A 24392-nucleotide genomic window follows, 5' to 3' on the forward strand; every position below is an offset into this window, starting at 1 on the left:
ATGCCATCTAACAAACACAATGAATGTGTGGGAATAAAGGGAAAGGAGAATAACTGTAATTGATCATTATAGAAACCTCTCTAGGTTTTTGCAGGGTCTGTGCTGTTCATTATTACGAAGGCATTTGACCAGCTTATGCTGCCCTCTAGCTTTACCCAGGAGGGTTCCATACAGTAGCATTGCAGGAGGAGTTCATGTTTAATTCTGTGTTATTCATTTGTGGCACTGGAAAAAGAAATTCAGCATTAAGTAATGTTTCTCAGTGGTCTTAACAACTTCTTAAATATGCCCAACAGTGGATAAATTTTGGGCCCAATCCTATCCAACTTTCCTGCACCAGTGCAGTCCCGCAGTAAGGAAACAAATGTTCCCTTACTTTGAGGAGGTCTCCGTGACTGCCTGTCCATCACAGAATGCAGTGCACACCCTGTTGGCACAGCTGTGTCAGCGCTGGAAAGTTGGACGGATTAGGTTTTTCATTGTTAATATTATTTTGCATCAGTGTTGTCTTGTAATATACTTATTTTGCAATTACAGGTGGATCTGTGAATTCAGTTACCTGCAGATCCGGGAGCCTCCCACGCACCCATTAGCATGGTTTAAAAGCTTACTGGTTGAGTGTTTCTTGCTTTAACAGGTTGCTATAAGCACTCAAGCTTATAGTGTAGTGTGAGCAGGCTGCCGGCAGGTGAATGCTTGACAAAACTAGATCAGATGGTAATGGGCAGCAGTTAACTTCCTGTTACCATTCAATCTAGTTTCATCAAGCAATCAGGTTGCTGGCAGCCTGCTCGCGTAGCACTATAGACTTGAATACTTATAGCAACCTGTTAAAACACCAAACACTTCACCAGTAAGCTTTTAAACAATGCTAGTGGGCATTTAGGGAGCACAGAGGGTCCACTTTTAATACAGACATCTCCCATATCCACTGTTTCTGTATCTGCAGGAGGGTCCCAGCAATGGATCCCCCACAAATAAGGGGGGCATGCCTGTATATGCTTTTCAGGAAATAATATTGGACATATAGGTCCTTACTTTGGAAGGCTATTGTATGCCTCTTTGGTGTTACTTATCATGAAGATCTGGAGTGTGTTGATGAGACCCCGGGCATTATCTTACTGAGGGGTCACTGAGCTGTTTCTCTTAATGGAAACTATGATGCTCTTTTCATAGCTGAAATGAAATTGCTTCTTCCCTTTTTGTGAAACATTTTTTTGCCTTCTTTGAAAAGGCACCTCATATTTCGTGGTGGGGGGATATAGAACATTCTAATTAGAAGTACAGGAAAATCTGAGCTTTTGACCCTTGAATTAGTTACTGCATAAACAAATAGCGAAGTGGGTTGGGCCATGTTAAATGTACTTAGTTCCATGACTTGTAGCCTGAACATGTGCCCCTCATGCTATTTTGAGGAGGAAAAAAAGCTTCTGTTGGATTTTTCATACCACAGCAATTAGTTAATTTCATAACAGAAACAGCTTTTAAATTGTTTCACATGTAAGAAAAATCCTAACATTGTTTAGTCTATGGCCATACTATCCTGAATGCCCCTGATCTTGTCTGATCTTGGAAGTTAAGCAGGGTCAGGCCTGGTTAGTACTTGGATGGGAGTAATCTCATGGGAATACCGGGAGCTGTACTCTAACATTGTTTATTTCCTTTTTCTAAAAAGCCTGTAATACTTGAACTTCAAGCCAGCCATTTGCACTTTGCATAAAGCAAAGGCTGGCATAGTTGTCTGGAAATGAAATTTTAACAAGGCTATACATATCCTGTTCAAGGATATTTTACTGGGTGCCTTAAAAGTCACTGCACAAAGTAAGATGCAGTTGCATTCTCTGCAGACCCATTGATCACAAGAGATGCATCCGCAGGAACCTGATGCAAAATAAAAATACCAATGTAAACAACTGAAATCTAAAAGTAAGAAATGTTACCGAGTAAACAAATATTATAGATAATTCATTAGGGAAAATAAAGGGATGAAATATGAATAGGTGATAGAAACATACGATTGGTCCACCCTCAAAAGAAACTGGAGAAAATGAAGAGCACAATCATTACTATGTGTTTTATTCAAAAAAATATGAGCACAGAGGACACTACATTTTTACTACTAAATACAAATTACTAAACTAGAATCAAAACTAAAACTATCAACCAGTATATCATCCTTAAATGAATTTGGTCCTCCTCTTGTCTCATTTCTGTCATTTACTAGTGAGACGTAACCAAAGTCTGGTTCTTTGGTTTCTAATACATGACAGCTCCAGCCTCCCTCTTGCACTTAACATAAAACATGTCTAGTTTCCACACACTCTACCCTTCCTTGTAAGGAGTTGTAGAAATTCCTGCCCAAATAAATTGCTACTCGCATATCATAACTGATAACCATCAACACGTTCTTACATAGGTTAGTGTTTCTTACCTATCATTAAAACCTCAATCTCTTAGTTTTTTTTCATTCTCGCATTTGTTTTTATCTCTGGGCTTGAACAAAGAATTCACAATGTAAGCAACAGAATAAATAAAAATCGGTTTTGTTATTACAAAATGTTGTGTGCTTATATAGGGTACATTTTTATTAATGAAATGATCAATTCTAGGGACTGTAGCCTAAGACATTCTTCTATAATTGAAGATGAAATTGTTTTTTTCTTCTCTCATTCTTTAGGATTAGTTGTAGTACCAAACTATTGTAATAACTTGGAGCAGGGATGGCTCTTCAACATTATTGTTTGAAGACTATAGCTAAATGACACATTTGCAGCTGAAATTCTACCCTAAAAACTTAGACCATTATAAAAAGGATCCAGGTGATGAATAAGTGAAGTGCTAAGGAGCAAAAATACAGTTAAAAAAAAATAAGCAACAAATAAATTTTGTAACATGTCTCTGTGAGGCCTTTGCTGTTATATTGCTTTCAGGGGACTCTTCTGTTGATAGAAGTGATAGGAAGGAGATAACACTCAGGTATACATCAACCTAGGCTTTTGGGTATCATTTTCAAGACACATTTCTTATAGCTCTTAGCATTTCTTCTTAGAAATTTTAACTATAGATTTTTATCATCAGTGGTTGTATTTGGCAATTTTTCCCCCCTCTAAATTGTATGACTAAAAACCCTGGGCTAAAGTTTTAGCTTCTCTTAATCCAAGGCCTTACAGATGCAGCCTGACTTTCAGGTTCTAAATGGAGCTTTCACTGTTGTTATGTGCAATGTGGTTTACCAGTTTCACCATTGACACCTACAGCAGAGTTTTCAAATATATGGGCTCTTCAGGGAGGCCAAGAGTCGGCTGGAGTGTACAATATGTCTGATCATAAGCTGACCCGGATAGAAAAGAGCAGGATGGAACGCTAATGGTGCAGGGTAGACAAAAAGAGAAAGGCATACAGCAAAACATTCCTACCCAGGTGACAAACCAACCTCACCTGTGAACAGGATAGGTGGGCTGGGGTTTGACTGTCATACCAAAGAAACTTAGAACTCTTGAGTAGAAAGTCTGCAAGCCTCCCAACCCAGTACTAAGGAACGATGACCCCTTGTGCAGATGGAGAGACTAAACAAAGCTGCCCCTACCTCCAGCATGAGCCATAGGAACATTCGTCTTTTGTCAGGAACGTACCTGTTAAATACTCAGAGGGAACCTGTTTGTGGATTCCACATATCTGTGTTTCTTTCCTAGAATTTTCCTCTTGAAATTTGTTGCTAGGCAGAATAAATTTCCCACACTCTCCTGAATGATGGCATTCATGTTTTACCCTTTCCTGATTGTCTTTTAACAATCCATTGCCTTGTAGTGTCTTTTTAAGGATTGTCAGATTTTGAATGGTTCTCACATCACCGTAATGATGGACATCTTTTGCCCCCACAATCGTCTTAGTTTTTCCTTTTAGAAGTGGGACTCTCTCTCTCAGGAAACTCAGTTCTTCCTCTTCCTGTTGCCAGGTTGAATATATCTAGCTAGATGAAAGACTTTCTGCAGTCTTTTGATATTGATTAAAATATATTAATGGTGTGACATTGGTGGTTGTTGAGTACTGTTCATCTTTCAAGGAGTCTGCAGAAGGTCATGATAGGAGATTGTCATCCTCAAAAAGGCTTTCTTCTTGTGTCCTGAAAGGATCTGTTTGTGTTAGGATGACGTGGACTGAAAGTTGAATTGCTGAAAATCAAACTCTTAGGAGAGGAATGTGATAGGTAAGCCCTGATCCTAAGCTCAGATCCATAGTTCCCTAAGTTGACCCCTACTTTAGAAGTAAATCGAATGAGTTCCAAAGTTACTCAGTTTCTGTGTAGTTTCTTGTGTTACCTTCTGGTAAGTAAGCATAATTATTGCATCCTTGCTTTTTTATTTGCTTGTTATGAATAGTATTTAATTAATCTCATGTAACTAACTCTCCTGCAAATCTAACACCATGTCTAATTTTCACCATGTGTTTCCCACATGAACAGATTTGGTTAATAAGTAACATGTTTTAGTGCTGTTTCTGAGTCCACGTGAAACTAGTGCAGTAGAACTGAGATGGAAAATATTACACTTTCTGCCCAACATATGGAAATAATTTGATTTATCTTGCAAGATGTTTGGTGACTAGTCATAGAAGTTGTGATTGAACAGTGCAGAATGTAGGAAAATCAAGAGAGTTATCCAGGGGTACTAAAGAACCAGGGTTTATGTGGTAAAAAGAAGGGAACATCATAAGAACCCTGCTGGATCAGGCCAAGGGCACATGCAGTCTAGCTTCCTGTATCTCACAGTGGCTCATCAGATATCTCTGTGAAAACTCAACACAACATGATACCTGTATACTGTTGGCACTCCCTTGCATCTTGGCATTCAAAGATATGCTGTCCCTAAAACTTGGAGGATATATACCCATCATGGCTTGTAACCTGTGATGGACTTTTTGTCCATAAATATGTTCAGTCTCTTTTTAAGGGCATCTAAGCCAGGTGCCATTACAACATCCTGCTCCACGAATTAGTTACATACTGGATAAAGAAATATTTCCTTTTGTCTGTTCTAATTCTCTTGCCAGTCAATTTTAGTGATTGTCTCCTGGTTCTGGTGTTGTGCTAGAAGAAAAAGAGGGGGTCTACCCTCTGTACACAGATGGGGATGGGGGGGATAAAAGTGAGGAAAAGAAAAAAAGCAGCAATAAAGCACTAAGGTTCCAGCTTTGGCTTGGAACTGTGGCAGAGACTGTTGTTATTCTCTGTAGCCTGAAAGAGTGCTACAGGTAAGAAGCAAACATAAGAACAGCCCCACTGGATCAGGCCATAGGCCCATCTAGTCCAGCTTCCAGGCCCATCTCACAGCAGCCCACCAAATGCCCCAGGGAGCACACCAGATAATAAGAGATCTCTGGTGTCCTCCCTTGCATCTGGCATTCTGACATAGCCCATTTCTAAAATCAGGAGGTTGTACATACACATCGTGGCTTGTAACCCGTAATGGATTTTTCCTCCAGAAACTTGTCCAATCCCCTTTTAAAGGCGTCCAGGCCAGACGCCATCACCGCATCCTGTGGCAAGGAGTTCCACAGACCAACCACACACTGAGTAAAGAAATATTTTCTTTTGTCTGTTCTAACTCTCCCAACACTCAATTTTAGCGGATGTCCCCTGGTTCTGGTGTTATGTGAAAGTGTAAAGAGCATCTCTCTATCCACTCTGTCCATCCCCTGCATAATTTTGTATGTCTCAATCATGTCTCCCCTCAGGCGCCTCTTTTCTAGGCTGAAGAGGCCCAAACACTTTAGCCTTTCCTCATAAGGAAGGTGCCCCAGCCCAGTAATCATCTTAGTCGCTCTCTTTTGCACCTTTTCCATTTCCACTATGTTTTTTTTGAGATGCGGTGACCAGAACTGGACACAATACTGCAGGTGTGGCCTTACCATTGATTTGTACAACGGCATTATAATATTAGCCGTTTTGTTCTCAATACCTTTTCTAATGATCCCAAGCATAGAATTGGCCTTCTTTACTGCCACTGCACATTGAGTCGACACTTTCATCGACCTGTCCACCTTGGTGGACATGAAACGCTTTGGTGCTACATGAAACCAGTCTATTGCAGTGGGAGCAGTGGAGTCACATGGGTTTGTGACACCTGGTGTAGGAGGCCAGTGCATCACCCCCATAATGAACCTTCTTCCATCCAGTGGCTGGGGCAACAACCCAGGCGGTGGGTGTGGTGATGCACCATTGCCCTGTTCCTGCTGGTTGTTTAGCTATAACTTTTGAGAGAATAGAGATATTTCAATGCGGTTTGTTTCATTGCATTCCACATGAAATTATGCAACAAATACGCAACAAATAACATGATGGTTTCATTCAAAAATACAAAGATTTAAAATTTTTTGGCTAGTAGCACATCACCAGGTGTGGCCCACAACCTCTAGTGACAACACTAACTGGGAGGGCTGGTATCTCTCACTGAATGAACCCACTTGATGGTTCTTGAATGTGCGCTAAGGGATTTTGCAGGTGCTTGAATGAGTGCTCAGTGGCACAACCAGGCTTCTCAGCTGTTTGAGTAGTGTGTGACAGTCAATGGAGTCTTTAGTCTGAGTAAAGTCTAAAGTAAAGGAGGCTTGAGTCTGATCTCTATGCCTCCTCAACTAATGAAAGCTAGGAGTCCCAGATTCTCACATACTCACCATATTGACACCAAAGAAGAAAAAGAAACACCAAGCATGTTGTGAATTTGACTGCATATGACAGAAAGGGGTGGTTGTGAGCCAATGATTGGAGTTTCCAAAGGTTATCTGTTAATATCTGCTGAGATGAGCATACAACACTACAGAGATTGTGGGGCTAGGTTGCCAAGGCACAATAATCTCCTAGTTCAAAAGTGGGGAGAAAGATAAGGGAGGAGGAGGACAAAAAAACCTAGGAGGACAAAAAAACCAAGGAGGGAAGAAAGGCAGGAGAGCTGGGATTGCTTTCATGGAGGAAGGGTTCCTTGCGAGGTTGCTTAGTGAGTGCTTGAGCAGTGGCTTATGGTAGCATTCAAGGGAAGGGTGAAGAGGGGAGAAAAGTTGGAAAGAGAAGAGAGTAGTCTGATACTTGTCCTGGGTGCCAGGTGATACAGTGGTTCTTGGGTAGTGGAAGGAATACCCTCAGGATGGGCACCGAGCTGTCAAGTCCTGCCTACCTAGCCCTTGCAACACCTGCCTAAAGTGACCAAAAATGGAAAATACTGAAGAGAGGTCTGCCTGCCCCGAACTGCCCCTCTGACATCTTTCCTGCTCCAGGAGGGACCAGGGAGCTGTTGTTCTGCATGCGGGGTCTGAAACAATTTGTACCAGCAGCAACTAAGTGCATGACAGCAGTGTGCCTTTTATGACACTGAAGCAGCACTTACAGCAGCTGACCAGGAGTTCTGCTGCCATAAGTGCCCTATAGGATTGGGGTGTTTATATATGTATGTATGTATCTGTTTACTTGTTTATACCCCAACCTTTCCTTCTAAGAGCTTCAGACATGCATACCCAGGGATCCTCATAGCTAGGCACTAACCAGTTCCCAACCAGCTTAGTTTCCAAAAAGTGGCCATGTCATATGCCTTCAGACATTCCCAGACCCACACGTCTTGCGGAGGCCAGGCAAAGCTGTGCTGTTCACAAAGGGAAACAAGGAAGGGATTTTGAAATGAACTATGATGGTTCATTTTGCAGCATCACAATTTTCTGCCACAGCACAAGCTGATCTGTACAATTGTGGTGCCAGCATCAGAATCATTTATTTATTGAATGTGCTTGTTATTTATTATCATTATATGGTGTTGGCCTCTGGTTTTGTGAAGTGAAAATCCTCATTAAAAAGTATCTCTTGTTGTTTCATATCCTTTATCATCTCTCTTTCTCGTCACATACACTTCTTAGTTCTGGTTACAGTCCTTTGTTGTTCAAAGCGTTTGTGCTACCCTGAATTAAAATCTCATCTAGCATTTCTGCTTGTAGTTATAATTGTTGATCAATTATATTGATTGTCAGGTTTAAGGGCAAGGTCTAATTGCATAACTCCACACATGAGCTACACTTGGAATATCAACATCTTAAGGACAACTCACCTTCCTGGGACATCGGTGAAACGTGTCGAGATTTTAAGACATTAACTTTGTTCATCAAAGAATTGTATGAATTGGTTCAATTTTGAACAAATTCAAATCATATCCCTTCAACTCAAATGGGCATTCATATTTTTCATGATGCTGAGCCTCTGAGAACCATTGTATAGTATAACATTACAGTCACAGTAATTATAACTATCAAAGAATTACCTGGAGGCATTTTAAAACAATTCTTTTTTTCATGGAAAGAGAGGCTATTCCTATCCTGTAACTTTAGGCTCCTGACAATAGAGGAGAAGCTTTTCACTTCTTTAAGTAAACCCCTTGAACTGGTCAGGTGGAGGAATTCCAGGAGTGTCTTCTTATTTCTCATAGAGGTCCAGGCCTAGGTCAGTTCTCTTAATTCTCCAGTCTGCATGCTTTCCTCTTGGTTTCAGTCACTTGTGCTAAGCAAATGTACTATTACATATTGGCTCAGGCTGTAACACAGCTGTCTACTAATTTTACATTTGGATTTTTCATTATTACCTTACATTCTTTGGGGAGAAAAAGGCACATTGTTATTATTTCTAGAAAATGATAAATGTGCCCTTTTGGGATGAATCTTTTCTTAAACACCAAATAGTTGACTTTAATAGAAAAGACATTGGGTTAGGTCCAAAGTTTCCCTTTCCCCAGAGGAAGTTCTTCCACTCAAGAATGGTTCTTCTTTCCAAGGAAGAGAGTCTTTGGATCCAGCCCATAATTCTAATTAACAAAACAGAAACACACAATTAGAAGACACTGTTAAATATTGCTGCACACTTGCACACCCCACTCCTGTTATTTTTACTGTTAATGATGCTCCTCATTTTAGCAGTGGAAATTCAAGAAGTATATCGGTGCGGAAGGAAGGAAGGAAGGAATGTTAATGCAAGCGCAGTCCCTTCCTGCTACCATCAACTGTTGATCTGTTGCCATGGTTGCATTCTCTTCAGTAGTGTACACCTGACGAGAGTATCTTGTATATGATCCTGGTTACTGAATGGTATATTTTCCTGCTTAGCACTACATTCTGATAGTAAAGGCCCAATTTTAACATCTGATTTATGGCACCAGAACTCTGTCCCACTGCTGTAAATCGGCTGTCAGTGATGCACAGGGTACACTACTGGTAGCCATTTTTGAACCACCACTTCAGTTGCGGTAGCATAGGCAGCTTGCTCCTATTACCAGCCACCTGCTCCAGTGCAGGTAAGCCAGCATGGAGACAGTTTGTGGGTACAGAAGAGGAGTAATGGGGCATGTTGGGAGAGGAACTGGGAGCAGGGCCTGGTAAAGGGGGTAATTTGTAACTGGGCCCAGGGTCAAAAGGGGGGCTCAGGAGCCAAAGGAGGGGGCCCATAAATTTCCTGAGATCTTATGTTTTCCAATCTACTCAGACTTGTTGCCCACATGGGATGCTGGGGACATTACCATGACTAGGGTTGCTGGGGACCCTACTGATGCCACATGGGTTAGTAGATCTGGGCTCCAGAGACTTTTCTAGCTGTCTCTACCCTCGCCCCACCCTATTTTGCCCCTCCCTGCCCTCATTCTGCTCACCCATCAACACCCTCCCCCACTATTTCACCCCTTCCCCTTTGCAAAGGGGCCCAAAAGAAACTTTGTACCCCCTGATAAAATTCCTCTCAGAGGCCCTGACTGGGAGGTCTGTTGGGAGAGCGAGGGGGTCCACAGCAGTTGTGTGCGCTGGATCCTTTTCCCTCGTTCTAAAACCAACACATCCCTTTTCTCTCTTTGAACATATGCCACCAAAATGGCTGGTGTACATCTGAGGAGACCTATAGGTGGCCTCTAGGTAGGTAAACATGTTTTTACTTTATTTCCATTTGCCTTTACGTCACCCCACAACCACAGCATGAAACGCACAGTGTGACATTCTATGGGTTCTGTGGACCCAGTCATAAACAGTAACAGCACCAGAGCTGAGTTCCAGCACTGGTGATGGGTGTCGCCAATGTGCCGGAAGGTACATCTGTTGCATCTGAAGAGTGGGGGTGGTGAGCCTCAATGCCACGTGGAAGGCCAGCTGGCGCTCCAGCAGTGCCAGCTGGTGGTAAGTAGTATCGGGGAAGGGGAAAGTGGGGAGTGGGTGGAACAGGGCAGGGGGCAGGGTGGGGAAAGGAAAGCCCCATTGTGGGGCTTTCCCTAGGGGAAGAGGATGAAAGTTTCTTACCCCGAGGAGACCTCCAGCAGGCTTAGCAGTGCCATAGGACGCAGCGGAAACCATTTTGGCACCTCTGCAACCAATTGAGCCTCTGGCTTTGGGCCAGGATTGGGGTGTATATCTCTCCACAGATTGCCTTAATCTGTTGTAACGTAATGTGTCAAAGGACGGAGGAAGAGAGGAATAATCTGAACATTATCTAAATTATCATTGGCTTAGAATAGTCCAACTATAGTGATGGAATGACTTGGTTTATTATTTAACAAATAAATATTCCTTAATTTGCTTATTAATTGTTTATATATATGTAAAAGTTATATACAAATTTCATTTTATGAATTTTATAGAAATATGAATAAATCAAGTGAAAGCAGATCATAGACCATACTGTGTAACCTGATCACCAGTTAATATGCAATTTTATGTGTTTAAAAAAAATGCACATTTAAGGACCTCATCCTATTCAACTTTCCAGCACAGATTCAGCTGTGCCAATGGGGTGTGCACTGCTGTGACAGGAGGCAGTCATGGAGGCCTCCTCAAGGTAAGGGAAGACAGGTAGGACCTCAGTATACACTGATCTGGTATCCACTGAGTTGACTCACCACTGATACCGGAGTCTACCTTTAAAGGCCTTGTAACAAGGGGGAAAAAGCACCAAAATCCAATTTCCTACTTTTGTGCTGTTAAACAATTATAATTTAATTTCATTAGATTCCATTATTCACCCCATCTAGTGACTAAATGTGGTATAGTGTCTATTTCAATGCATTCTAGAGTGAAAGTAGAGGAGCAAGAACCCTGGAAGTGGGTCTCTATTTTTCAACGGATTCGGTATCCACTGATTTTTTAAAAAAATTCACTGGGGTTTCCGCAACAGAACCCCTGTGGATAACGTGGCACAACCTGTATTGCATTTTGGGACTGCATTGCAGCTGCATCAGTGCTGGAAAGTTGGATAGAATTGGGCCGTAAATCTTAAAGGATTGATTTATGCATGTTTCTAATACTTTTACGGTGCAAAACTATGCTTAAGTGGCACAAGTATCCTGGCTGTCCTATGCCTGGCTCCAAGCCTGGATGTTTGTATAGTAAAATACTGATGAATGGCAAAGTAGCAGGTGAGGTCTTACAACACCAGTTGGTTAAGTATCTGTCATGGAGTTTGCAGAGCAACAGGGGTCTGTCCGAAACAAGTAAGCGAGCAGCCCCACAGAGGAATAACTAAAATGTTCACAAGCAAACCTCCAGACATACTGTGGGCTTCCTTGGTGATCTGCATGGGCATATTATAGAGCAGTGGTTCCCAAAGAATCCTGGAAGTCTGCAGCAGGGGGAGACGCAGCAATTGCGCTGCTGCAGGGTAGGGAAGGGTGGGGGTCGCTGTGGCTCTCTGGAGGGTCTGGGGAACCTGCAAGCCTCTCTGCAGCCCTCTCTGAGGCTTGAAAATGTTGGGGAAAAAACACTTCCTGTTTCAGGATGAAAACTGGAAGTGAGTTTTTTTCCCTTTCCTTTTCAACATTTTCAAGCCTCAGGGAGGGCTGCAAGAGGCTTGCAGGCTCAAAGACCCTCTGGAGAGCCATAGCAACCTCCAGGTAAATTAAAAAAAAATGCCTTCTCTTCCTTGCGGCTGCAGCATGTTCGTGGCAATCGTGTTGCTGCCAATTTCTGGGAATGGCCCTTTTCTGGTTTTCCTGGTGGGTTGCAACCCACCAGTTTGGGAAACACTGTATTAGAGAGTTTTGTGTCCTCTTTTCCAGTTGAACAGCTGCCTTTGGAGAGCAAAGAGAAACCCATATAGAATAGCTAGTCATCACCATCAGCAATGGGGTCTCTGAACCATCAGCAATGGGGTCTCTGAACTAGTCTTCCCATCAGCAATGGGGAAATGCGTACATGGTCTTTGTGAGAGACAGAGTGATGCTGTCTGGGTGCACCTGTAGGAGTGCCCTGATGGGAGGGGTGACCTCATGATGCCTGAGAGCATTACCTTTCCCTCTCCTGAGAGGACTACAGTGCCACACTGCAGAGGATCACTGTTCAGCCTCATGTGGCAATGCTGCCATTGTGAAAGAAAAACTGGTGTTTGGTGAGCAGAGACAGTGGTTGGAGTACCTAGTAAGAGAAAACAGACGCTCACAGCTATTAGCTGTTGCAAAAGGAAGGGATGGTTAGTCAGCACAGTGTATGGCACAGAGATATTTGTCAGAGCTGAAGCCAGGTGGTGGTAGTAGAGATAGGTAAATATGTAGCATCAATATGTTGAGGCATGAAATTTCATCCCTTCTGTTGCTTATGGAATGGAGGTTCCACTTAGATGTTTGAGTGTGGAGTCCTCTTGTCATGAATGCTGTGGCAGCAGGCTGTTTGAGCAAAGTGCCCTCTCTCCATTGTTCCCATCACCACAGTTCCCAGTGTGCATATTCTTAAGCATGAGTTTAGAGAGATAAAGCAGGAGGTCTGGTCTAGAGGGTAGAGCCTCCGTTTGCCTGAAGATAACATCCGCAGGTGGCCAGTTCGAGGCCAGCGGCACCGTACAACCTTGAAGCAGCTGACAAGCTGAGCCAAGTTATTCCATCTGCTCTGAGCGTGGGAGGATGGAGGCCAGGATGGAGGCCAGATCAGAGAGAAACATCTGGAATGTTGTGGTTCTTGAAAGATAGAACCTTCTTTCAATTGTAAAAATCCCTACGGGGATTTAAATAGCCTGCCTATGTAAACCGCCTTGAATAAAGTCTGAGGAGAAATCTGACGACAAAAAAAGGTGGTATATAAATACCTGTATTATTATTATTATTATTATTATTATTATAAAGCCCCATGCTATGTGCTCTGTCATCGGAAGTTTGATCTCTCTAGCAGGGACTTATGTACTGATGTCAGTGTGTTGCAATTGGTTTGTGTAGTTTGTTTCCTATGTCTATGCCACATAAAAGTGGGTGGGGTGGAGAACATGGCTGGAGTTGAGATTTTGGGGTGTTGTTCCCCTCTCCATTGTTTTCTATGGATTTGTTGGTTCCTTTCGCAGTGCTGATGTTGGCGGCGTGTGTTGACATTTGGGGCATGTCATTTATCTGGGGGGGTTTAAGCTATGATGGCTACCAGCACCTCCCCATCCCACCCATGTCTCCACTCTGTCTTGAGGCTTATGCTTGCTGGCGTTGCACTGATGGTGAAGGTACACCGGTTTGGTGTTGTGCTTGCATCCATGGTACATCTGCCAGTGGGAGCTTGACTGGCAGGGTTTTGTTGCTGCAGGCACAGCTGTGGTAGTGACATCATCTGAGGACGCATGCCATATCTTATACTGCCACTCAAACTGCTGTTCTGAAATATAGAACTGGGCTGCTCAAGCCAAATTGTGCAAACAAGGCATTTTATGCTATGAAGAAATGCTTTGAAGCCTGTCATAGTTATCTGCTGATGCTCAATTTGTATGCGCTTTTTCCCTTAGCAACTCAATTTTTTTGTAGACAGAACAGTCAGTTGGCCCCAGTGCCCAGGGCACAGGACTGCAAAATGCTGCCCAAAGGCCGGGCCCCCTCCTTGGTCCTCAGAAATGCAAAAAATAAAAAAAAAATAAAAATGGAAATGCTGAAAAACGGAAACACAGAAATGCCGGAAAACTTCTGAAAACAGCCCAGAATTCAGGGGTGTCACCTGGGGTATTTGCCTCCTGACCCCCCAGGTATGCCAGTAGAACAGTTGCTGAAGCCTCTGGTAGCCAGGTAGATCTTCCACCACCAGGCTCTGAGAGCTCTAAATAACAGCCGACCCTTTTGTTTTGTTTTGTAATAACCAGAAATTCAAGCTGAGGGATGCTGAAAAGTTAGACCCCAAGTGTTCATCTCATATTTGGCAAAGTAAATAAATTGGCCAGAATGCTTAAACCAATGTATCTGAGATAGGATACAGGTAAGCTTATCTATGTACAAATTCCATAATCTGTTATAATAATGTTCAATAGGAAAAGAAATTAAGTATGTGATTGACACCTTTTCTGATTGATACGGAGAGCTATCAGTTGCACAGTGTTCTTTTGTTAATTAAACATCTTACCTTGATGCAGTTAATTATTGATGTTCTTCATAATAAAGGTAATAAGATTTTGACCTATAGTTCTGTGAAGAACATATAATTCAATATACTGGTGCATGTGACCCTTTAGAATTAAGAACACGCTTTTCTAATTTAATTTGAAGATCTTGTATACTTTTATTCTTATATACCTTGTTGCTTTCATGTGCTATATGTTGAGATGTCACAAAATTGAGATGGGCTGAAATATTTTTTATATGAGTAAAATGATGTTGGAGGTAGAGGTGAACAAGTCAACAACATGTAAACAACAGGTAAACAAACTACATTTGTTCCTTACTTTTTCAGATAGTCATTAGGTACTTCTGTCGCTAAATTACCTCTTCACTTTTGGAATGAAAATATGAGCTTACCATATACTGAATCAACTGTTTCATCTAGATTAAGGCCCAGTCCAACTTTCTAGCAGTGATGCAGCCGCAGTGCAGCCCCAAGGTAAGGAAACAAACATTGGAAAATTCGATAGAAATTGACCCTTAGTAACCCAACAGCTGATTTCACTTAGGGCAATGGTTCTCAAGCTTTTAGGGAGTAATGCTCCCTAAGTAAGTCTTTGCAGGGGAGGAGTGAGGGCAGTGATGTGATCCCCAGGATCGCTTCACTAAGGGGGGTGAAGGGGGGTGCTTGTACTTACTGTGGGCTTAGGCAAGCAGCAAGAGGTGCAGAGAGCCCTGTGCAGCCCTCTGCAAGGCTCCCTGAGGCTTGGAATGTTGAGAATCAGTGCATGGAAACCACCTATTGCAAACCGGAAGTGGTTTGCGCGCACTGTTTCTCAGCATTCCAAACCTCGGAGAGCCCTGCGGAAGGCTGAGTGGGGCACCCCGCACCTCCTGCTGCTTGCAGAAACCCACTGCACCCCCTTGCTCCCCTTAATGATGTGATCCTTGGATCATGTCACTGCCTCCCCCCTTCCCCCACCCCTTAAAGGGACAGGAGAAGCTTTACGCAAACTGGTGGGTCACAACCCACCAGTTTGGGAACCACTGACATAGAGATATGTCCTACCTCTAAATGCAGGCCTTGAACCCAAGATCTTCTGAATGCCAAACAGGTTCTTTATCACTGACCTACCTACCTTCCTTGTATTTAGGGAAATTCCATGACTAGCCACATCTTACTTTGGTCAACAGATGTGAACCTATAAACAGATGTGAACCTATAAACAACCTATAAACATCCTGGGAGCTTCCTGACTTTGTCTGACATCTATCCCATGTTTCTAGGTATTGGTGTTCCACTATCTGTAGTATTTGCTTTGGTCTCGCCATACTTTTTGTTTGATTTGACTCCTTATTGCACAATAAGGCTTGTCTACTTAGAAATAAATCCAGTTAGCTGGCTTAAATCCAAGGGCACCAGGGGACATGTTGGACCAGGGGAAAGGGGATAGGATCTTGGTGTTCTCTGCTGCCATGACATCCTCCCCCTTGCACCCCCAAACTACTTCTGATTCAGCCCAATCCCTGATCCAATCCTCCCTTGAACTGCCTCTGCCACCACCTTACCTGCTCCAGTGGGGAATTTGGAAGCTGTTGGTGTGCTCTAAAGCGCATGGCAGTGGTGTGACTTTCACACTAACTGAAACAGGGCTTCCTGCAGTTGATTGTGAGATCCACTGACATAGACTCTGAATAGGATTTAACCTTTAGTCATAAATAGCATTCCTTAGTTGTGGCTTACTATATTAGGATGCTACTCAAATATTTAACCATAGAACTGCTTGTATGTTATATATTTTGTCTATCACAGATAAAAGGAGCCCTTAATTATTCAAAGACTTTTCCTCACTTTGAACCTTCACTCTTAATTTCTCTAAATAAATCAGAGGTCAGAGTGCATTAAGGAGTTGCAGTTTCAGATAAACAGAATGTGTGAACAATGCCTTTACTTTATTTTACTTTATTGTATTTATTTTTGAGCATTCATGCTACTGTTTACAGTGCTCTTGAGAGGAAAAAGATGCAAGTCAAGAAGCCCCTAGCTCTTCAGGATTCCTGTTCCTTTTCATCTCTCCTCAATTATTCCTTAAGCTCTTGATTTCTAGAAATAAATCAGGGGGTGAATTTAGTTGAGGGCTCTAATTTCTAAGCTGTTACTGCTGAGAAATTTTTAAGAAACACTGTCGAATATCTGGTTGAGACTTCTCTGTTCAGACAGAATGGACAAAATAGGAATTTTTCTTCTCTTTCTCTCAATTGTGTATATTTTTGAAATATTGAAAATATTGGACATATTTATTTAAAGAATTTCTATCTTGCCTTTCCATCACCAAATACAGGGGTGCCCAAACCCTAGCCTGGGGACCATTTGTGAACCTTGGGGACCCCCAATCTGACCCACGGGGAGCCCCTAGTTTCCAGTGAGCCTCTGGTCCATCAGAGACTTGCTGGAGCCTATGCTGGTTGGATGAAACTGTTCTTAGCGCAAGGGGCCAACTGTTCAACCTCTCATGTGAGCAGCTGGCCAAGGGCTCCCTCCACTGCTTGCTGTTTCACATCTGTGAAGCAGCACCGCAGTAAAGGCCAGCCTTGCTTTTGCAAGGCCTTTTATAGGCATTGAGCTCTCGTGAGACCTTCATATAAGTTCTATCTCTAATATATTCATTTATGTAAATTTATTCAAATGTATTCAAATTTTAAATGTAAATTAATTCTTTTTTTCCCAGCCCACGACAGTGTCAGAGAGATGATGTGGCTCTCCTGCCAAAAAGTTTGGATACCCCTGACCAAAGCAAATGCTCAAGGCAGCTAATAAAATGACACACACGCACACGCACACGCACAGAGAGAGAGAGAGAGAGAGGGAAACAAAATAACAGAACTCTTTGGCCAGTGCTGGACTCCATGGTAGCTGGTGTTATACTGTAGGCTGCCCCTGGCCTGGGCACCACTTCTTTCTTTCCTCACTCTACTATATAGTTGCTTTATACCACACCTATTTCAACCACTGGCTGCTGCACATCGGTCTGCAGGTATGTTCTGGGAGTTTGGGGGAGGATCCTTTATTGTAAGTATATTGGGAGATGTGAGTTTCCTGCTGGCAGCATGGTGTGCCTTGTTCATTGTCCAAAAATTGTTGATATGCCTTGAACATTTTAGTGCCTTGTCAGTGTGCCGTGAGATGAAAAAGGTTGAAAATCACTGGTCTACTGTGAAGGAAACACATCTTCTGCAGTTGTTCAAAGGATGTAAAACTGTCACTAGTTATTATCTTCTAATATATTTCCTACAATGCTACTATCTTAGACCTGAACAACTTGTTTCAATCCAGGACCAATGTCACACATGGCCTTGTAGAACATGAGACCATGGACCAGCCATTTTCAACCACTGTGCCATGGCACACTGGTGTGCAATGAGTGGTCCACAGGTGTGCCACAGGAATCTGGGGGAAGATCATTTATTAGTAGCGCCAATGGGGATGTGAGCCTCCATTGGCAACATGGTGTGCCTTGTCAATTGTCAAAAACCTGATGGTGTGCCTTGACAATTTTAGTGCCTTGTCAGTGTGCCATGAGATGAAAAAGGTTGAAAATTGCTGCCATGGACCATGCATGAGGATGGATATGATCCCTGCAGCTGATACACAAATTGTGGCAGCCTAGAATTGCCTATAAGATTATGGTGACTAATTTTGTCCTATCTCTCTATGCAACTTAGGGTGCAATTGTATTTACACTTTACTAGAAGTAAACCCGATTGAACAAAATGGGCTTTCTTCTGAGTAGATTTGTTTAGGTTTGCACTGTTAGAATTGGCATAGAAAGGGGCACTGGGAGCAAACTCAATTGGCTAGTGGAGGAAGACATGCCTACATAATACTTACATGAGCACTTCCTCTTCTCTCCACCTACCAGTCATGCTCTCCTAAGCATCTGTCACCTTATCATGGGCGAACTGGGTGAATCGCTTTGCCCAGAAAGAGATACTGGTAAGCTGGGAATTGGAGGGGAAGAGAGAAAAGAAACTGCACTAAGCATACCAGACTATGTAATACCAGCTTGGTGAGCCTGTAGACAGGAAAAAGATGTTGCATGTGCTATGGAAGGAGGAAAACTGCACTATGGGGGCCATCACGTTCAGGGTCCTAAAGGCCACCATTACCTTTGGGCAGTGGTTTTCAAAATGGGGTGTCACAACACCCCAGCCTGAGGACCCTGGTCCCTTTCCCCTTAAGGGGGGTAAACCAGGAGGCAGGGAGGAGGCAGCGGTACGATCCCCAGGATCGCGCCGCTCAGGGGGGCTGCAGGGCTTGGGTACACTTACTCAAGCCTCCTGCAGCCTCCCGGGGGTGTGGGGAGCCCTGTGTGACCTTCAGCAGGGCTCCCCAGGTCAGGGAATGTGAGAAGGGAGAGATCACGCTCCGCTTCCAGTTTAGCGGAGGCGAGGCGCGATCGCCCTACTCTCAATTTCCCTGACCTGGGGAGCCCTGCAGGTGCTCACGCACAGCTCCCTGCAACCAGGGATGGCTGCTGCAGGGACTGGAGGGTGTACCCCAGTCCCTGCAGCCCCCTAAGCGACGTGATCCTGTGGATTGCGTTGCTGCCTCCCCCCCGCCCCTGCAAAGACTTACTGCGGGTTTCAAACTCCCTGAGAATTTGAAAACTGCAGCCTTAGGGCCTGGCTCAAGCTGACTCAGGTCCTGGACCCATTAAATCAATTGCAACCTACCAGTTCAGGTACTGTGACGAACAGGCCTTGCTGAGGGAGAGTCAGCATGGCTTCTGTAAGGGTAAGTCTTGCCTCACAAACCTTATAGAATTCTTTGAAAAGGTCAACAGGCATGTGGATGCGGGAGAACCCGTGGACATTATATATCTGGACTTTCAGAAGGCGTTTGACACGGTCCCTCACCAAAGGCTACTGAAAAAACTCCACAGTCAGGGAATTAGAGGACAGGTCCTCTCGTGGATTGAGAACTGGTTGGAGGCCAGGAAGCAGAGAGTGGGTGTCAATGGGCAATTTTCACAATGGAGAGAGGTGAAAAGCGGTGTGCCCCAAGGATCTGTCCTGGGACCGGTGCTTTTCAACCTCTTCATAAATGACCTGGAGACAGGGTTGAGCAGTGAAGTGGCTAAGTTTGCAGACGACACCAAACTTTTCCGAGTGGTAAAGACCAGAAGTGATTGTGAGGAGCTCCAGAAGGATCTCTCCAGACTGGCAGAATGGGCAGCAAAATGGCAGATGCGCTTCAATGTCAGTAAGTGTAAAGTCATGCAGATTGGGGCAAAAAATCAAAACTTTAGATATAGGCTGATGGGTTCTGAGCTGTCTGTGACAGATCAGGAGAGAGATCTTGGGGTGGTGGTGGACAGGTCGATGAAAGTGTCAACCCAATGTGCGGTGGCAGTGAAGAAGGCCAATTCTATGCTTGGGATCATTAGGAAGGGTATTGAGAACAAAACGGTTAGTATTATAATGCCGTTGTACAAATCGATGGTAAGGACACACCTGGAGTATTGTGTCCAGTTCTGGTCGCCGCATCTCAAAAAAGACATAGTGGAAATGGAAAAGGTGCAAAAGAGAGCGACTAAGATGATTACGGGGCTGGGGCACCTTCCTTATGAGGAAAGGCTATGGCGTTTGGGCCTCTTCAGCCTAGAAAAGAGACGCTTGAGGGGGGACATGATTGAGACATACAAAATTATGCAGGGGATGGACAGAGTGGATAGGGAGATGCTCTTTACACTCTCACATAATACCAGAACCAGGGGACATCCACTAAAATTGAGTGTTGGGCGGGTTAGGACAGACAAAAGAAAATATTTCTTTACTCAGCGTGTGGTTGGTCTGTGGAACTCCTTGCCACAGGATGTGGTGATGGCGTCTGGCCTGGACGCCTTTTAAAGGGGATTGGACAAGTTTCTGGAGGAAAAATCCATTATGGGGTACAAGCCATGATGTGTATGCGCAACCTCCTGATTTTAGAAATGGGTTATGTCAGATGCAAGGGAGGGCACCAGGATGAGGTCTCTTGTTATCTGGTGTGCTCCCTGGGGCATTTGGTGGGCCGCTGTGAGATACAGGAAGCTGGACTAGATGGGCCTATGGCCTGATCCAGTGGGGCTGTTCTTATGTTCTTATGTTCTTATGTAACCCTCTTGACAACCCACATTTTTTGCAATTCTAGGCACAAGTCGGAATTTTGTTGAAGTCTTTCTTGACCCGCCATACATGGCTGCTGTTGACATCTGGCTGGTGTGCTGTGTTGGCCTGTACTATTCCAGTTGACAGAAGCCAATGTGTGAATATTCTAGATCAAATCCCAAACTGTAAAACATAAATCACCTGGATTGCTAGTATTTAGTAAATGAACTACAAAGAAGATTTTCCCTAGGAGGAATAGGAGGAAGCTGATGTGTATATCTTATGCAAAATTCTTCTGAAAAACTATATCATCTGAAAAATTATGTAAATTATCTGAATGTATCTCATCTCTTCTGCATCTCTTTTGACTTAAATAAATTCTTCTGTTCTCCTCTTTAATGGTTATTAACCAGGGTTTCCTCTTATCCTTCATCTGGTTCTGAATTCCTTCTCCTGCAACTTTCAATACATTAGAAATCTTTTTTTATCCTACATCCTATACGATCCCTTAAATATTTAATATATAATTAGGAGATTTTGAACTCTTCTTTATAAAAGAGTTAAATTTTAGACCAAATGTGGGAACCCTGTGTTTTTTCCAAACTCTTCATAACATAGGATATATGCTACTATACTCTATTTGTGGAAGTAGGACAACATTCATGATGAAGCATTACCCTAATAAGATATTATGCAGGATTAGATCATCTTAAATAATTTTCATGCAAGTGGCTATTTCAGGAAACCTAGAGAAGTTACGGGGGGGGGGGAGCAAGAGTGACTGTCATGTGTATACAGCACTCAAACCTGGAATGTTATGTAAAGGCTAATTCATAATTTGAGAAAAACCTGGTAGATGACATGCATTTTTTGTGCACCAGTTCCTTGAGTTGCATTTTGTTCTTAACCAGAGAACTATGTTAGGGTAGAGATGGAGAATACAATTTAGAAAGCTGGACTGAAAGTATATTGTCGAGGATTTTCAGTCGCTCTCCTTTTGTTCTGCAATTGATCACTGGCACCCCCTTTAACCCTTATTAAAGGGTAAGCAGGAAATTCATGTTTTCATTCATCAGCCCATCCCACTTTAAAGCGTTCAATATATTCAAACAGTTTGCAAGGAGTAAAGCCAGAATAAACAAGAGGCCCAGTTAGTTCGTGGCAAGGTTGGGAAAAAGCATGTCCGATGCATGAAGCAAAGAATGGCGCTTGTTCCTGTACAGTATTTACACGGGGTGGCCAAGTTAATTGGGTATGGTTCTGTTTTTGCTTTATACATGACCTTGTATTATGTTTGTGGACCCACAGTTCATGCGGTGTCAGAAAGCGTTGGGAAAGTCTTCTGAACCGTATTATCAGCTGTTCAAAATTCCCTGAAAATATGACCATTCCATCTGCATATCTTGTTGCTGAAAGATGTTAGAAGCAGTAACTGAGAAATGTGAAATGTTTGCAATTCTAGTTTTTTTTCCCCTGTGGCTGTCTGAATGCTTTTCTTTTGTGTCTGTTACTGTCTCTTTCTCTTTTTTTCCCCTCCCCTTAAAGGCAAGCTCCTCACTGGCTATCAGGTGTTATGATGGGGTTGGAAAGCTAAGTTTAGGAGGGGTTAGATGGCGTAATTCCCCTGAATGTTGGGAAAAGGATGACTAAAAAAATTTATTTTTTGTTTTTGTTTTTCCGAGCTGGAGGATTCTCTGCATGACTTCTTCACTGATGGGATCATGTGCTTTTCAGGCTGAGATTTTATTAACAATTCAAATGGAAATTGAGGGCACAGGAGGAGCAGATTCTCACATAAACTTGATCTGTCCATGAATGCTGCTCTCTGTTTGCACTGACCCTGCCTGGCTTAAGACACTGCCTGTGAGGCCTGAGGGCCAGACACAAAGGAAGAAATGAAAAGCAAGCACATTCCAGCAGTCTGCACAAAGGCAATGGAGCAGTTTGGAGCAGTCTCCCCAGAGAGAGATCTTATCTCCTTGTGGCTAAAAGCCTTTCCAATGTTTATTTGTGCTTCAGGCATTCTGAGTTTATCATTTGATATGAAAATTTCAAAGTTGCTGCTGTGGTAGGCTTTGGCAGATCTCTTCAAATATTTTCTCAGTCAGTCTCTTCATATCCTTTGAACCGCTATTAAAACACCACACTTGATGAACATACAACACTATCCTGCATGGGTCCTGTAGTATGTTTTCTTTGCATCAAGATGTTGTTTGATTTTTGCATAATGAAACAAAGAGAGCTGTCTGCAGGAAAGCATGCTGATCCTGACCCAAAGGTGGGTGTGTTGACTGTCTCATGGAGGGACTGTACTGCATTTGGTGTCTTGCTCGTGTGGATTAGGGAGGAGAAGGGTAGCACTTGGGTGAAGGTCTAGTTGTACCAATTAAAATGTTGAGTAAGCTCGAATGACCTTGTGCTGCTGAGCCAGGAACATACAAAGCTACAGTGGCAGAAGGAGTGCACGAGGCAAGGCTGTTGTGGAGACATCTGCCCTGACATTGCTTCCCACCACTGACAGCTGAGGATGCTGCAATTAATCAGTGTGAACAAAACTCTGAGATCAAAACCAGGATGGGAGGAAGGGGAACAGGGTTACAAGCAAATAAATAAGTGGAAATATGGTTTGAGATGGGTCTGGGTTTTATTACCCTAATTTGCATTTGGCATTCTATGGCTGAGCAAATCTCCAGGAAATTATGCACAGTTCTTTTAACAAATAATTTCATTGTCTGCATTTTCCCTATAGAACAGCAAATTAGGTTATTTAATGATATGACTTTGATCCTTCAACAATGGGCTGTACATTTTCTCTTGTTTCCCTTTCTCATGTAGCATTTTGCATCTTTTTTCTTTTAAAAAAGCCCCCCAAACAATTGCTCTGATATAATTATAATTATATGCTCTGATATAATTTATTTCACAGCCATAGCACTGGAAGTTTCCATTTCTCTTAGTGTATGATGGCTTCCACAAGCTTGTCGAAACTGGAAAAGAAAATAGTGAAAGCCACTCATTAAGATAGTTTTCACTTGTTTCTATAGGAGCCATTTCATCCAAATTAATTGTACTATTTATGTCATTAGCAGTAATTGGTGACAAAATTGCTTTATTGCTTTTCTTTCTCATTAGGGTAATTAATGGTCTTACTATAGCAATAAAAGAAATAAAAGCATTAATAAATGCAAACCTTTCTAACATATTCCCTTCTTTCCAAACATTGTGTGCATTGTACAGTGTTTGATAGCTTATTGAAAATGGATAATTCTAATTATGACATTGCAGTTAGTCAGGGGATGTTTGGTGACAAAACTTGAATAAATAGAAGGTTTTTGGCACTATAATGAAGTCTTTCACTTCTTCATAATTCCCGAGCCAACAAAGACTCCTAGGTGATTTAGGGCACAAGCCTAACCAGGTCTACTCAGAAGTAAGTCCTATTTTGTTCAATGGGACTTACTCTCAGGAAAGTGGTTAGGATTGCAGCCTCAGTTTCTTATTTTGACCTGCGACCAGCCTGTGGCAGAGAATGCATAGCATTACATATTGTGTCTCTGTACTGTTTTGCACTCCAGTTGTCTACACCAAACAAACTCTACATCCAGTAATCATTATCTCTGAAAATTGGTCACTACTTATTGGTCACCACTTGCTCTCTGCTATTCACTTCTAAAAATTTTGCATAACAAGTTTTATAGACTGGAACTTTCACTTGAAACTTAGTGATAATTGTTAAGGTTATGTTTGAATGGGATGATTGGTGTAGGATCCCTGTTTTGTCCCAATGGGAGCAGGTTGCAAGAAAAACAGCAAATACAGCAGAGTACTTTCAGTAGATGTATTTGAGCAAGGGATATCACAAGTAGTCAGTTAGCAGTCCAAGAGTCAGCACGAAGAGCAGTCAGTCCAAGT

General features: G+C 42.8%; 1 long non-coding RNA gene and 1 pseudogene across 4 annotated transcripts in view; both read left to right on the forward strand.

Moving 5' to 3' along the window:
- Positions 1–24392, forward strand: part of LOC136645417 (uncharacterized) — a 398421-nt gene that overhangs the window by 151728 nt on the left and 222301 nt on the right. The window lies entirely within an intron of this gene.
- On the forward strand, positions 1526–1646 carry LOC136647132 (5S ribosomal RNA; annotated as a pseudogene).

This window comes from Tiliqua scincoides, chromosome 3 (assembly GCF_035046505.1).
Source record: "Tiliqua scincoides isolate rTilSci1 chromosome 3, rTilSci1.hap2, whole genome shotgun sequence".
In the NCBI taxonomy this organism is placed as follows: Eukaryota; Metazoa; Chordata; class Lepidosauria; order Squamata; family Scincidae; genus Tiliqua; species Tiliqua scincoides.